This window comes from Eucalyptus grandis, chromosome 2, assembly GCF_016545825.1.
Source record: "Eucalyptus grandis isolate ANBG69807.140 chromosome 2, ASM1654582v1, whole genome shotgun sequence".
Lineage (NCBI taxonomy): Eukaryota > Viridiplantae > Streptophyta > Magnoliopsida > Myrtales > Myrtaceae > Eucalyptus > Eucalyptus grandis.
Genome location: NC_052613.1, coordinates 49,534,683 through 49,544,764, shown reverse-complemented (window position 1 = coordinate 49,544,764; position 10,082 = coordinate 49,534,683).

Sequence of the window (10,082 nt, the reverse complement as noted above, 5' to 3'; positions counted from 1 at the left end):
TGGCTACGTCTAAGATGCTAAAAAATCACATAATAACTTTGGCTAGATGGGACGGTGCCTAAACAACTCGACTCCGATTCAAAATGACAAAACAAGACTAGATCTCATTCAGACATTTTACCGAATAGGTGGAGTGCACTCCCAAATCGCACGGTTTCTAGCTCAACCAGGACCCGAACCCAAACTGAGACTCTCACCAACAAACAAAAAGACATACAACAACCAGAGAGGGAGTGGATGGGACCGGAGTTCATGCAAACCAGTCGATCACGAACTCCAGCCCGGGATGCATAGAACCGGGTGAAAACAAGGCACAAGGACCTACCGGATTCGACTTGAGGATGTTGGCCGAGGGGTCATCCGGCGAGGCTCGCACGCAGCGGGCGACAAGTGAAGCTCCCTTACTCTCCCTTAGTCGCTTCCTCGCTCGGACTTCTTCTCCCTCTCGGTTTCTCTCTGGTTCCTCTCAACTCCTCCTCAGCTCTCTCGATTTCTCATAGTTCCAAAAGAAGGGCGTCGGGGAGCCGAATTCCATGCATGGTCAAGCCTCTATTTGGCTCTTTACCCTCGCTCAAGTACTTCTCTCACTCCAACTCTCACTCTTGAGCACCTCTCTCCCTCAAGCTCTCCCTCTTTTCTCCTGTCTCTACTAGTTTTATGCTCGGCCAGCGCGCGTGGCCTCTGCAGCGATCAGCTTGCCGACCGGATTGCCCCCTCGACTCTCGGATCACACCGCTCGCTTGCCACAGATCCCCTTGCTCCCTCTGTTGCCGCTTTGTTTATGTTCTTCTTTGTAGGTCTTACAGCGAAGACCAACTACAGAAGGGAGACGACCAGCTCGTGCGCGGGCTGGGCTGAGGGAAAAAGAAAAACAAAGGCTGGGTCGAGCCTAGTGCGAAGTAAAGAGGAAAGGAAATAGAGGACTGAGCCTACTCAAGGCTTGTCCGAACTTGGCCTAATTGCCCCCTTTTTCCTTTTCTTTTTTTTTCTTCTCCTTTTTTTTTTTTTAAAAAAAACTCTCTTTTTTATAATAACCCTTTTTTGTGACTAATTCCTAACCTTTAACACTACTTTAAATTAATTAATTTAGGTGAAATTTAAGTGTCAATAGCTGCCCCTCTTTGAATATAGCCTCGAAGAGGTTGCGATCAAAGACATAAGACACCTAAATTATTTTGACGATAGAGAGACCCTAGGTGCATGTATACGTATCAGGTTAATGGAAATGACTCATAACTATGAAAACACGTCTTGTTAATAAGAGAAAGAAAGACTCCGGGCTATAGAAGCCCACCAGGTCATAAGAAGAATGAGAGGGACTCTAGGTTACGGAAAGCTCACCGGGTCATAAGAAGGGAGTTGAAGGACTCCGGGCTACGGAAAACCCACCAGGTCATAAGAAGGGGATTGAAGGACTCCGGGCTATGGAAAGCCCACCGGGTCGTAAGAAGAGGATTGAAGGACTCCGGGCTACGGAAAGCCCACCAGGTCATAAGAATGGGGTTGAAGGACTCCGGGCTACAAAAAGCCCACTAGGTCATAAGAAGTGGATTGAAGGACTTCGAGCTATGGAAAGTCCACCAGGTCATAAGAAGGGGGTTAAAGGACTCTAGGCTACAGAAAGCCCACCGGGTCATAAGAATGGCGTTGAAGGACTCCGGGCTACGAAAAGCCCACCAGATCATAAGAAGGGAATTGAAGGACTTCGGGCTATGGAAAGCCCACTGGGTCATAAGAATGAGGTTGAAGGACTCCGGGCTATGGAAAGCCCATCGGGTCATAAGAATGTGACATGGTTTAAGGTTGACCATGAACATTTGGATATAGCATGCTTTAAGGTTGACCATGAACCTTTGGAGATAGCATGGTTTAAGGCTGACCATGAACCCTTGGTCTTTAAGGAGGCACCCGCTAACCCTTTAAAAACTGCATGGATTCACTGAGGAATCTTGTCAAACTCAACTTGAGTGAATGTCATTAGAGACGTCATCAAGAGACATATTGGCAATATTGTAGCATTAATTGAACAAGCTAATCAAGCTAAGTTCGACTGCTTTGGAAAAACATTTGATTTCAATCAGCATCATGTGGCGCAAAATTGTCATCTTGCTTGTGGATATATCATTAATCATCAAATTCTCTAGGAGTCAAGTTCTTATCAAGACGGTCACAACTCGTGAAAAAGGCTCATTAAGCATGCTAAATTAGAGCTTCTTAGTCAGAAAGGGCTTCTCAAACTTTCGATAAAATGGCTGCTTGATCCCATCCATTCATGTGGGAGATAACCGGTTGCCGAGGGTATCTCACATAACCCAGATCAAAGGCTTTCAGAAACATTCATGATGAGCACAATATAATCGATCAAAAAGTTCTTTTGAAAGGACCGCAATATAGGTTTGGTCATAGGCTTACACAAATGAATTATTGCTCTGAGGCCAATAAAGGAATCATTTGCCGCTATCTTCATCAAGTTTACAAGTCAAGAACTTGGAAGATAAGATAAGATAAGATAGAATTACTTCCACTCCTTCAAGCAATAGCGTCTTTGTGGTATTCTCATTTTCACTCAAACCATCCCAATTAGAATAGACTTTGGAAGAAGGTTGTAACATTGGCTTGGGAGAGGCTCAAAAGGCTTAAAATTTTCAAGAGGGTTTTTAAGAGTCAATGATCATCATGGCATCGTGACCGGGTCATTCGACCTTTGGAAAGCATTTGGCTTTTGAAACACAGCATATCTCGAAAGTCCCTTGGCTAATCATTTGTGCATGGGAGCTTTGCTCCTTTCTCTAATGTCCTTTGCTATTGCGATGAATATTTTGCGCAGGCATTTGGACTTTGATAATTTTTCTTATAAGATGCAGCCTTTTGGCTCTTTTTCTTGACGGGCATTGGCCTTGCTTTTACCAAACACACTATTTTTTCATGCCACCTAGTTTGTCGAATTCTCTTTTTAAACTTTTGGAGCTCTTATGACTTTTGAGATGCTTTTCACGTTTTCTTGTAAATGCCAATTGCATGTGGTTAGTCTTTATGCCTTGCCCCAGTAAAGGGAGATGATCACTACTCGGGACTCAGAAATGAATAATCAGGCCCAAATTGGTTAAAGCAATGGGTATTAATGTTTTGGTAGAGAAGGAAATGTTCTTCTTCACCTTGGGATGAGTCAAGCTCTGATGAGAATTCCTTTGAAGCTATCACCAGAAGATTGATGCAAGTGAAAGTAATAGAATCTTTCTCGATCTTTCGCTCTACAACACGATTGTAACCTCCTATGCTGCCCCAATGTAAGGTCGTTCTCAACAGGTGTACTTTGAAGGATCTTTATTCGGCTCAAAAGGGTAATGAAATGTCAGCTCGGTGCTTAGGATTGATGAAGAAAATGCCTTTATCATTTCAATCTTTGCACTCAATGCGAATGAATCATTCGTTCTAAGAGAGGGTCACTTTTCACTCAACTCTCAAAATTGTTTGAAGGACGTGTTTGGAAATGGGCTTGCCTTTCTTCATCCTAAGCACTTTTTGTTTGGCATGGTTAACGTCTCAATCTCACTCTATCGAGATCATCTGAGTAGATCAATCTCCATAGGGAAGTTTGATTTTAAATGAATAATCCACAAGACGAGAAAACAATTTTGAGATAAAAATGATTTTCCAAAAGTTTGAAATTTTTTTTCTCAATTTTTCATTTTTGTGCTTGTCTCTAGGAAAGCATCAAAGGTTCTTTTTTGTAATGGAAATTCTCTATTTTTTTTTCTTTTTTTCTTTTTAAAAAAAAAATTGACAAGAAAGGTACTTACCTGCAGCATGGTGACTCATAACCCTGTAAAGAATGTGAAAGGATATGTTAGTGCAAAAATCTTTAGGGATTGAAATGTTGGAAACGATACATTATTACCCTTCATTCGCTTTCATCTTTTGGGCACTAACATCTCTTGGATTCACCTTCGTGGATATTTGGTAACTCAACAATACCCTTCTCTTGCATTCACCTTTAAGTGCTTGAAGTTTTCTTGATTCCTTGGTGGAAGGCGCTGCTTCTACAATCAATGTGCAACTCTTTTTTTTTCATTTATCACCCTGTAAGAAGAGGAGATGAAATAGGTTATCTCCATACTCAATTAAATTCAGTTGAGGAACGATACATCCTTTCTTGATGGATTTGATAATGTCGTTCTAGCACAATTCATTGGTGGGGTGAAGGAGAGATTTTTCTCTAAATCAAACGTTGCTCTTCCACTCTTTATTTGACAAACCTTTGTTCTGTTTGAATCCGTCCTATATCAAAGAAAAGGACCTGTCATTTTTTACACTGAAGAGAAATCAAGTTTAGGAACGAGATACATCATTTTCAAAGTCAAGCAATCAACATCCCAATGTATCTCTAATGGAGGAAGGGATAATATTGCCCATTTGTTTCATCATTTGAATATTTCTTTGTTTAAGATGAACATGACTCAACAATGCTCCATCGCATTTGTTGGAATGTTACAAAACTTGGTACTCTTGATGTCTCCTTGACAATGAAAAGAAAATCACGTCAGAAATAGTATCAGAAATGGACAATTAGAATCGATACAATTTACTCTTCCTTCGAATTCGCCCTTTTGGATATTTGGCAACTCCCTTCATTTGTCTCATCATGCAAAGTGAACAAGATCAATGAGTTGTTTTGGCACCTAAGGCATTTGCGAATAACAAAACTTCCTAGAACGAAATTCAACTTCGTTCTGCCTCTATGGAAAATTGGCGCCGAGGGTGCCTCGATGCATGCTTACTCCTCAAGTTCCATGAGCCTACACTTTTATCTTATAAGAATGAGCAAATGTCGATCTCAAATAAACTCTTCATTCTACCTAAGAAAGCGACCACGTGAAGAGAGGGCCTTAAACAAAGCTTCTTTTTTTTTTTTTTTTTTAATTCATTTTGGAAGGTAAACATAAAGATACACTTGAAACACTTGTGAATTCGTTTTTTTTTTTTTTGCTTTGTTTTGCTCTTTTTTTATTATAAAAAATGATGATTTTCGAATTCCATCATTAAAAATGAGAGTCGCACGATTTACAAGAGCATCAATTGGATTTGCAAATCAAAACCCAAAATGGAAAACGTGTTTCTTAACAAGAATAAAGACAATGATAAAATACAAGACTCTTTTTATAGATGAAAGGAAAAAAAAAAAACAACAACAACTCTTGTCCTAGCTCTAGAATTCACTTCTTTAAATGGCCACCACAAGAACGTCAAAGAGCATTGCGCATAACCTGCAAAAAGACGACAATGTCAATATGTGAATGAGAGAAAATGATGTCTTAATGAGGTCACTTCTTACAATAAAATCGAGGCAATGATACATGCCCCACAATCCTTATTATAGGATTTTAGTATTTCGCCAAGATTTTATCATAAGAGAAGACATCATTAAAATTATCAATCCACGGTCATCAATCGAATGTCCACTTTTATTCCAAAAGTTTCATATGCAAAAGTGTCATTGATTTTTGAAAGATTGATTTGTGATTTTACTCCTAGAAAAATGAAGTGATTTCTATTTTGAGGAATTTGTACACAAAATGATTTGCATTATAGTCCCAAAATGTGAGAATGAGAAAATTTGATAAAAAAATGCAATTTCAATTTGTGTCACAATATAAAATCACAAATTGAAAGTTTTTTTTTTCAAAATGATTTCGAGCCCATAACTAGAATTTAAACAAAACCATGTGTTCAACAGGGCCAAATCAAAATGTTTAGAACTTGCATTCAAATGCTCACTTGTCAAAGTGATTGCCAATTTTCAATCATAAGCTTGCATCACCAAGGGCATTCGATTGATTTCCGCGAATTTCAAGATGAAAATGCAATACAGGATGAGCAAATAAAAAGGAAAATGACACTTACAATGGGTGCCAACCTTTGTCTTTTTTCTTCTTTTTTTTACATAGACATGCACATGAGATGTGGTTCGATTTCTACTCTATATGGCTCAAAATGAAGCCATAGGATCACCGGACCAAACCAACAAGGTCGCGGCTAGGTCGGGTTACCCATGACTCCGGCTTCATCAAAGAACCGACCCGTGTTGCATGCTCGCAGACCGGGGTGGGTACCTTCGACATGAAGAAAGAAATTTCGGGGTAGAGGTGGGCAACTCGTACTACACGACTGTAGTTGGAGTGGCATCCACCTCAACACCATCCTAAGTGATCCTATGCAGCCCAGGTCCAACGGCTAGTTGTGTGTGCTATGGTGTAGTGCAATATAGGAAACACAGGCATAACAATTTATAAGCAATCAACACTTCATATATAAAAAAAAAATAATAAACCATACATTCCTACGCCTCACTGCAAGACAAAGGTGAGAAAACACTTCCCCTTATACCTCCCATTCTGTAAAAACATTTAACACCTCTAATGTTAGGGATGTATCTGGAATCCTCGCTACCAAATAAAAATATTTTTGAACAAGATTAATTTTGGCCTAAGTCCTCTAAGGTCTAAAACCAAATCCCAAGTGGAGTCACCAAGCTGTTACGACCTACCTTTGGGGAGAGGAAAAAGTTTTAGGGGTAAAGCCTAAAGGACGGGCTTAAGGTCCATGATTAGGCGGGGGCTCTCCTAAACCCATACCCCGCGTGACATTGTGATATTTTTCAGGAATTTTGCACAAAAGGAGTCGCCACTAGCCTATTGGGGTCGACTAAAAACCAAATGAGGTATAGGAGTATACCTCACTTCCTATGCAACCAGAAAATTTAGGAACGGGGACTTGATTACACTAATTAACCAATTAGTGTCATTTCGATACCTAATCTTTGTTCATTTTAAGAGAAAATATTTTTGTCAAACAGTTTGAATCAATTTTTACCTATCCATTAACATGTGAGGTGATCATGCAGGTGCGTAAACATTAAAATAACAATCATTGCTATCAAGATCCTAATTGTAGCAAAATTAGATACGTGCAATTAAACATAATTAGATATGCAAATTAAACATGTAACATAATTAATATACGAGCAAATAAAAGTCTAATTACACTAAAATGGCAATACATGACAAGTCCTAATCAAACCCCATCATTTTTTAATTTTCAAAATTTAAAAAAAAAATTAAAATTTTAAAAATTTTAAAAAAATTGATTTTTTTTTGGATTCCCGAAATTGTTTTTTTTTTTTTAAATAATAATTTTTTTTTGGGACGGGTCAGTCGGGTTTAACCCGACCTAAGTTCAGCTCGGTCAATCTTTGGCCGAGTCCTGTCTACGACCGAACTTGAGCTTAGCCCAGTCGGCGGCAACGGGCCCAAGTGAGCCCAAAATTCCTTCTTTTTTTTTTTAATACTTTAGTCAGGGCCCAAAGAAAATCAAAAAGCCCACCTATTTCCTAAGCCCGCAAGAGCCCAACCCAATTTACCTGAATCCGAAGCCCAACTCGAAGAGCGACCCAAGCCCAACCCACTTCAAGTCCAAACCCTACCCGGTTTGGAGGGCTTGCTCAACCCGATTCTGCCTCTTCTCTCCCCCTACTCCTTCGTGAAGCTGGGCTTGAAAGCGGCAATGACGCAGCAGGTGGCGGCGGCACGGCGGGTGGCTCCGACAACATAGCGGCTGGCGGCGACAAGCCCGGTCTTTGCGACGACGGGTTGGACTGGTGCTGCAGTGGTGGATGGAGACCAACGGAGTGGAAACGGGAGCAGCCGGCACGAAGGAGCGCAGGCTCAGCTGCTGGCATAGGGGCCATTGCCATTGCAGGTGGAGGTGAGGAGAAGGTGAAGCAAGTTGCGGGCTTCAAGGCATGGCGAAGGTAGAGCAGCGGTGTCGCAGGGTTGTTGGCGAGGCGGAGCAAATGCGGGTCGGAGTTAGGCAGTCGCGAATGACTGGCTGAGTGGTGGTGGTCGGTTTAACTAAAGCAGCAGGCATCAGTGCTGGATCACGGACAGGGCCAGAGCAGAGGTGGCATCGTAGGGGCTCGGGTAGGAGGGGGAGGGCGGCGGGCGAGGCTCGACAACTACAGGTCGCGGCAAAGACCGGTGGATGAGCAACGGCAGGGGTCGGCATCGGTCGAGCAACAACGGGGTCGGCATCAATCGAGCGGTAGCGACAACAGCGGTGGCGACGGCGGCGGCAATAGCACCGCCCTTCCTTCTAGTTTTCTCTTTCCTTTTCTCCTCTCTCCCTCCGCTGTTCTCTCCCTCGAGCTCTCTCTCTCTTTCGAACTCTCCTCCTTGCTCGTTATTTTCTCACACTCTATTCCAGTTTCTCTCTGTTGCTGTATTCTCTGGTTTTTTTCTCCTATCTTCTCCTTTGTGCTAGGGTTTCACGCACGAAGAGGAAGAGGGAGAAGGCGGCATGGATCGAGCCAAGTCAAGATCCGGCCCGACCCCTTCCATGTTTTCTTTTTCTTTTTCTTTTTTTGCTTTTGTTTTTGTTTTCTTTTTTTTATTGTTTCGTTTGCTTTTTTTTTTTAGTGACTAATTCATAATCTTGTACATAATAAAATTGTAAAATTTAGGTGTCAACACCCAAGACCCCAACACCAGGGCCCCACTTAAGTCACTTTAATAACAAGAGGGTTCGAACCCTCAATCTCGGCGATGAGGGATAGAACGCACACCAACTGCGCTGCCCATGATTGGGTATATTAGCATTTAGTTAGTTTGCTCATGGCAATGAAACTGCCCACTTCTATCGAACAACTCTCAAGTAAGCTCTATTGGCCCAGTGATATTTCCACAAATTGGATTATTGATAGAGGAGCCTCCAAACATATCACAGGGCAAAATTTGCTTCTGAAACAACCAATGAACATAATGGGGGCATATCGTATACAAACTTGAGATAAAAATTGACTTTCTCTACCAAAAGAGGTGATGGCTACTTAAGCCCTGATTTTATTTTGTATGGTGTGTTGTATGTCCCAAACCATAAGTGCAACCTTATTTCTGTTGGAAAGTTGAGTTCGAATTTGCAATGCTCGGTGACACTCTTCTCTTCTCGATGTGTCATACAGGTCCTAGCCTTGAAGAGATTGATTAAAGTGGGTAATTTTAAGGGTTTATTATATTTGACGTATAGGCACTCATTCAGCTTTTCCAAGCCATCAAGGGGCAGAATATTGACATATGGCATCGACGATTGGGATACCCATCATTGCAAGCTTTGAATTTGAAGATTGGATTTGAGATAAATGAAGGAGTTGGTTTGTAGATGCGTGTTGTGCGAGACAAACTTGATTTTCATTTTTTTTAAGTAATAATAAAGCTGATGGAATTTTTTATTTTTTGCATTGTGATGTTTGGGGCCCGTATAAGACCGTGTCTCTAACTATCGGGTGCACATTACTTTCTAACTATTGTCAATAAATTTGAGCCTATTTGATGAAGACAAAAATCAGAGATGCATAAAGTTTTTGTGAACTTTTATCATGTGATAAAAATCCAATTTGGGCAAGTAGTATAAATAATTTGAAATGATAGTATCCGTGAATTTCTTTCTAATTCCATGAAGGATATATTTTTTTTAAAAGAAGTGGAGTCATGCATCAGACCTCATGTACTTACATGGCAAAGCAAAATGGGTGAGTTGAAAGAAACTATCGACATATTCTCAAGTAACACAAGCACTTCGTTTTCAAGCGAATTTACCAATTCGATTTTGGAAAGAATGCACATAAACCGCTGCTTATTTAATCAATTATACTCCGACTCTGTTACTATTCGGAAAAACACCTTTCAATCTTTTGTTTGAGAAGTCATTTGTGAGCTTTCGGTACATTGTGCTATGCTCACGAACCATCAAAGGGCAAAGGGCAATTTGAAGGAAGGATTTGAAAGTGTGTATTTTTGGATATCCAGACGGAATGAAGGGTCGAAAAGTTTTTTATTTGGGAAATTGAAGAATTATTGGTTTCTCGTGATGTTGTTTTCAATGAAGATAATTTTCTGTTTGCTCAGTGACTAGTGCATGAGAATCAAACCTCTCTTCCCCTCTTCTAGGGCTAGCTGGAATGAACCTCAAGGGGAGGAAGAAACGTCGCCAACCCAAGTACATGAAGAAAATGGTTACACAATGATGTAGGA